Genomic DNA, 6,647 nt, shown 5'->3' with positions numbered 1-6,647 from the left:
CTTTGTTGACTCTCCATGGGAAGCCTTATCCTTTCTGAAGAGTGGATGGGGAGGGGGAGGAGGGTGGAGCAGGAGGAGGACAGGGAGTGGGAATGGGGATAGCTATATAAATGAGAAAAGATTGTATTTAAAAATTCTTAATTAAAAAAAAGCAAAAAGGCAAAGGAGAAAGAGAACCGAGGAGAAGGAGCACCGAGGAGAAGGAGGATGTCAGGAGCCAGGCACCCAACCACCCTGCCAGTCATGGAGTAAGAGATACAGAAATAAGACAAGGAAAAAGCCCAGAAGCAAAAGATAGTTGGGATAATTTAAGAAAAGCTGGTGAAAGCTGGGCAGTGGTGACGCACGCCTTTAATCCCAGCACTCGGGAGGCAGAGGCAGGGGGAATCTCTGTGAGTTCGAGGCCAACCTGGTCTACAAGAGCTAGTTCCAGGACAGGCTTCAAAGCTACAGAGAAACCCTGTCTCAAAAAAAAAAAATTAAAAAAGAAAAGAAAAGCTGGTGAGAAACAAGCCAACGAAAGCTGGGTATTCATAACTAAGAATAAGCCTCCATGTATGATCTATTTGGGACCTGGGTGATGAGCCCCCCCCCAAAAGCCAAAATACTAAAATACATCATACTACAATAGGGAAGTATATTGAGTAAGTAGGAGGGATAGTTGTGATCAAGATACATTGTATACATGTATAAAATTACCAAAGAATAGATCTCTGTGAGTTCGAGGCCAGCTTGGTCTACACAAGTTAGTTCCACAACATTCACCAAAACTACAGAGAAACCAAAATTACCAAAGAATAATAAAAACATTGTTAAAACAAAGAATTCATTATCATTCCACTTTCATTTTTTCTTTTTTTTATTTTATTTTTTTTCCTTTTTTTCCCTTTTATTTATTTATTAAAGATTTCTGTCTCTTCCCCGCCACCTCCTTCCATTTCCCTCCCCCTCCCCCAATCAAGTTCCCCTCCCTTGTCAGCCCATAGAGCTATCAGGGTTCCCTGCCCAGTGGGAAGTCGAAGGACCACCCACCTCCATCCAGGTCTAGTAAGGTGAGCATCCAAACTGCCTAGGCTCCCACAAAGCCAGTACGTGCAGTAGGATCCACTTTCATTTTTAAATCAACCACTTAAAATATATCACCAAGGCTTCAACCCTATTTTTAAATTTCATCAGAAGCCCCCTAAAAATGAAATGTTTGGGGGTCTCTTGACCCAGGAAGACCCTAGTGGCATCAAAATACTGGCTTTTGGAAGTCTCTGACTCAGAATTGCCTTTGTTACAAATGAAGTGGTTACAATTGCAAAACATATGCTGGAAATCCCCATTGTCAGCCCGGTTCTGTGGCTAGTGCTCCAAGGAGTTCCGCAATGAGTCAAGGAGTCATAGATCCCAGAAACCTGCAACACCCTGCATGCCACGAAACCACATCGCTTCTCCTACCAGAAGCAGGAAGCTGCCTGGCTGCAGGGAATGAAGCCTCCTAGAGTCTAGTATAGGTCCTGGTCACAGAGAGACCTCACTCGATATCCTTCTGGCATAACCTGAGAATTTCTACATAACTGCCATCATCTGGCTACGTAGAGTGTGTGTCTGTAATCCCAGAGTTCCTATGGAGAGAAGGAAGACACAGAAGAATCTACCGGAGCTGGAGGACCAGCTATTCTGGTCAAAACTTTGATGGAAACAACAAAACAGAAGTCTAACCCAAGACATGCAAATAATACAAACAAAAACTGGAAATCACACTTTTTCTCAATCACTTGAAGTAATTTATTTAGAAAGGATGCATCAGTGAATTCTTAGAACCACTTGGTAAAAGATACTGTTGCCCTCTTGGGGCTAGCTGGTAACTACAAAGATGTTCTCTGACAATCCAGAGATCTTGAGGATTGTCTAATGTTACCTGCAGCCAACTCACCAAGAAAACCAGCCTTACAAGCCTGCACTGAGGGGCACTCTAAAACAGACTTTTTTTAAAAAAAAAAAATCAAAGTCTGTAGTTTTGAAAATGCCAGTTGGTAGAGGTGTGCTTTAAAAGTGGGCTTGCAGACGGTATGCGAACCATGAAGAGTCTGTGGAGGGTGTGGTGTGTTCGTTAGCTGTATATCAGTCTGACAGTTATTTGGAAAGAGGAACCTCAAGTGGAAAAAAAAACTGCCTCTACCAGATTGACATTGACCTGTGGGCATGTGGGGGGCATTTTCTCATCCCTTATAAATGTGGATGGTCCTGTCTCATTGTATGCCAGTGTCTCCCCAGGGCAGGTGGTCCTGGGGTGTATAACAAACCAGGCTGATGAGCAAGTCAGAAAGCATCTGTTTCTCCAGCTTTCTCAGTTCCTGCCTCAAGTTCCTTTGATGGTGGCTATGTTGTGTAGGCGTCAGCCAGATAAACTCTTTCTTTCCCAAACTGCTTTGGTCACCTTGTTTATCACAGCAGAAGGATCCCTACGTAAGAGAGGAGGGCATTGGACTTTGTTTTTTTGTCCTGTTTGACCTCCTGAGTAAACTCAGTGTTTTTCAACAAGGACTTGGAAAAGTTCTGATTTGGTTTCGCCTAGTTTATTTTGCAAGGGAGATACTTTCTCTGAGTAATGTAAACCTACAGAAAAGTTTTTTGCAAAGGCTGATTTTCCAGCATTTCAAGACTCTGAAGTACTCCCCACTCCCCAGTTTTTGAGAGCCTGCTTCAAAATAAAGAAATCATACCTTCAACGAAAATCAAAAAGCCAACATGGCAGTGTCCACTTGTAAATTCCTACAGTTAGCAGGCACAGGAGGATCAGACGCTCAAGGCTACCCCTTGGGTAGATAGTAAATTCAAGGAGAGCCTGGGCTGTATGAAAACCTATCATAAACCAAAAGCTCAAAAGGCCTGGTGTGACGTTCAAGCACTAATCTCAGCACTGAGAAGTGCTGAGGCAGGGGAATCAGGTGTTCAAGGTCACCCTCACCTCTTAACAAGTTCCAAACAGGCCAGAAGCTACCGTGAACAACTCCCAGGCTAATGTCTGTGCCTGTCTCTGCCATTATATGACTTTCCTCACAATAAATAATTCAGAAGTGACTGAATTCTCTCCTTTGGTAATGCCCATCTTCCATGATTAGGACTTGAACTCTGATGGAGCAATGAAAGCATCCATCTTTAGTCAGGGAACCGATCATCTGTGTGACTTCAGCCTCCATGCAAAGGTTGCACAGAGAAGGGTCATTCCCATGCATCCTCTCCTCTTAATGCATGCAAACTCACCCAACAAAATATAATTTTATTCTCAAAATGTTTTCAGATATCCTTGTCATTACACTGGCTTACATTTGTAAAAATAGATAGATGGATGGATTAGATAGATAGATAGATAGATAGATAGATAGATAGATAGATAGATAGATAGATAGATAGACCAAAACAGTTTTACTTTGGGAAATAAAAATCAGGTTGAAGTACTTAGATTATAAAGCATTCAGTATTGGCCTGAATGTAAAAGATTAGATTGACATTTAGAAAATGATTCTTTTTTTTTTTTTTTTTTTTTTGGTTTTTTGAGACAGGGTTTCTCTGTAGCTTTGGAGCCTGTCCTGGAACTAGCTGTCTAGACCAGGCTGGTCTCGAACTCACAGAGATCCACCTGCCTCTGCCTCCGAGTGCTGGGATTAAAGGCGTGCGCCACCACCGCCCGGCTGTGGTAAAACTGAGGAATGAATATAGAAAAGGTAATATATATGAACATATTTGAATTTTTCAGTAGTAAAGAAAATTACATATCATTTTCAGAAAATGGATGCAAGTGGAGATGAACATATTAAACTAATTAAGTCAATCTCAGAAAGATAAGATGTTTTCTTTCATTTACAGTTACTAGGCTTTATGTAGATACTTGAAATCGTGTATATAGATGTGACATGAAAGTAGAAAAACATTGTCGAGGGGAACAAAGGAACTGAGGAGAGGAGGGGCTGATATGGGAAGAATTTGCTCAAAGTTTATGCTTTTGTATGAAGTGATTCTTATGTGATCATTACTACCATATACAATGAATGTACATCAATGCAAATTAACCAATTAGGTTTAAAATGTCTATATGAACAAAACACCAAAATCAAATTAATGGAAAAAGTCACCCTACTGCAGCCAGGGTCTGTGCTGATGTCTGCGGCTCCTGTTGCTATTGAGGGCCTTTTATTGACTCCAGGAGTCTGGACCTCCACCTAGGGCCGTGTTGGTATCAGATACCTGTGGCCTTGTTGGAGTCTGGGAGTCATGCTGTAGCTGGACCATACAGATCTGGGTGGCCTGTCGTCTGGGCCCAGGCTGCTGTAGAGGGCCATGTCTGGATCTGTGGCCCTATAGCATCAGGGTATAAGGGGCCGTATGTGACTCCTGTTGCCACTGAGGACTGTGTGATTACATGAGTCCATGTTGGTGTCTGAGGGCCATGATGCAACTGAGGCCATGCAAATCTGAGTGGCCTGAGCTGTTACCCAATGCCATGGTGACATCCAGGCCAGAGCTGCAGGGTCCATGGCCCTGCTGCTGCCAGGGTCTGTGTTGATGAGCAATGTTCATGCTACCATCGAAGGCCATGTGCAAGCCCAACATCTGGCACCATGTTGGTGTCTGAGGGCCAGAAGGGTCCTGAGACTGTGCCAATCTGAGTGTCCTGCACTGCAACCTGGGTAATGGTGACATCCAGACCTGGCTGCTGCCAAGGACATGTCTGGGTCTATGGTTCTACCATGGCTGGGATCTGTGCTGAAGTCCAAGTTCCATATTGCCACCAAAGGTTACATAGAAGGCCAGGGTTGGGGCTACAACCTGAGGCCTTGGTGGTGTCTGGGGTCCATGCCACCACCAGAACCATCCCAATCTGCATGGCCAGTGCTGTTACTCGGAGCCAGGATGTCATTCAGGCCCAGCATGCTGACCCATGTCTGGGTCTCTGATCCAGCTGCAGCTGGAGTCTGTGTTGATGTCTGTGGCCATGTCACCTCATGGGAACCATGGGCCATGGGAACCATGCATGATAAAAATCAGAGGGCCATCCTGAGCCAGGCCCACCCTTTGCTGGCCCTGACTCTCACTGGGGCCACCGCAGTAAGAGAGCTGGCCCCTGTTCTTGGGAGAGATGGTCCCACCCCTCACCACTGGCAAGGACATAGGGGATCAGGCTCTGCCCCCTTGCCCGAAGCAGGTGGCCCCAGTGGCCTGGAATGACCAGCTCTGCTGCTACCCAGGCCCACAACCAGGCTTTGGGTTGGCCCACACCAGCATCGACTGCTTCTGGGACCTGCTGGAGCTCATGAAGGGACTGGTGCTGTGGAACAATACTGGCAGGATCTCCATGACTCGGGGTGGCCATGGGATAGCCCAAGGAGTTCTGGTGAGGGCCCGGTTATGGTGAAGTACTAGAAAACAGAGGCCTTGAACCAGACCAGTGACTCACTGCAATGAACATTTGCTGGTAAAGTTGATTGTCCAGAAGGAAACACTGTGACACCCAGACTCCCAATGCACCAGGACGAATGAAGAGGTGTTGGAGAGGCCGGAAAGGAGAAACAAAAAGGGTTCTATTGGGGACGAGGGTGTTTTGTTTGTTTGCTTGTTTTGGTTTGGTTTGATTTTTTTAAAAAATTGGGGGGGGACACTGCAGGGGTGAGGTGAGGATATGGGGGGGACTGGGAGGTAAGCAGAATTAGGGTGTATGATGTGACATTCCCAAAGAACCAATACAGAAATTATGTTAAACATTAAAAGGGAGAAATCAGTTTCTCAAATAAAAAAGAAAAAGCAAAGGATAAATGGAGAAATTTCATGAGCTTGTTGTTCTTTGTGATGTTACCTTGAATGAAAAAACTGCATTGTGGTTACTTAAAATAGCACCTTATTGGTTGGGGAGGGCTGGCTCAGCGGGTTTGATGCTCACAACACAGCCATAAGGACCTGAGTTCAGATTTTTAGCACCATGTAAAACGTCAGGCATGGTGGTACATGTGTATGATCCCAGCACCAGAGGGGCAGAGAAGCCTGAGGACTTTTCTGATCTCTCCATCTAGTTGAACTGGTAAGCTCCAGTTCAGGCAAGAAACCCTGTCTCAAATAAATAAATAAATAAATAAATAAATAAATAAATAAATAAATAAATAAAAGGATGGAAATCAATAAGGGAAGACACCCAATGTCAATCTCTGGCCTCTTTGCATGCATGCATCTGAACACATGTGTGTGCGCGCACACACACCACAAACACATACACAAAAAAGTAATATATTATTAGAAGTATTTAGGGTATTGTTCTGGTTTGGTTTCCATTGCTGTGATAAAGGTCATGACCAAAAGCAACTGGAGAAGGAACAGGTTTGTTTCATCTTCCAGGTTACCGTCCATAATCAAAGGAGGCCAAGGCAGGAAATAAAGGCAAGAGCTCGAAGAAGCAGCATGGAGGAGCACTGCTCACTGGCTTGCTCTAGGTTCACATTCAGCTACGTTTCTTGTACATGTCAAACCCATCTGCCTAGGAATGGTTTCACACACAACAGGCATGGCACTCCTACTTCAGCCAGCAATCAAGAAAATGCCCCCCAAAGACATGCCTACAGGCCAATCTGATGGAGGTAAACAGACATGCCTACAGGCCAATCTGATGGAGG

This window comes from Microtus ochrogaster, chromosome 7 (assembly GCF_000317375.1).
Source record: "Microtus ochrogaster isolate Prairie Vole_2 chromosome 7, MicOch1.0, whole genome shotgun sequence".
In the NCBI taxonomy this organism is placed as follows: Eukaryota; Metazoa; Chordata; class Mammalia; order Rodentia; family Cricetidae; genus Microtus; species Microtus ochrogaster.
Note: the sequence above shows the minus strand (reverse complement) of the source record.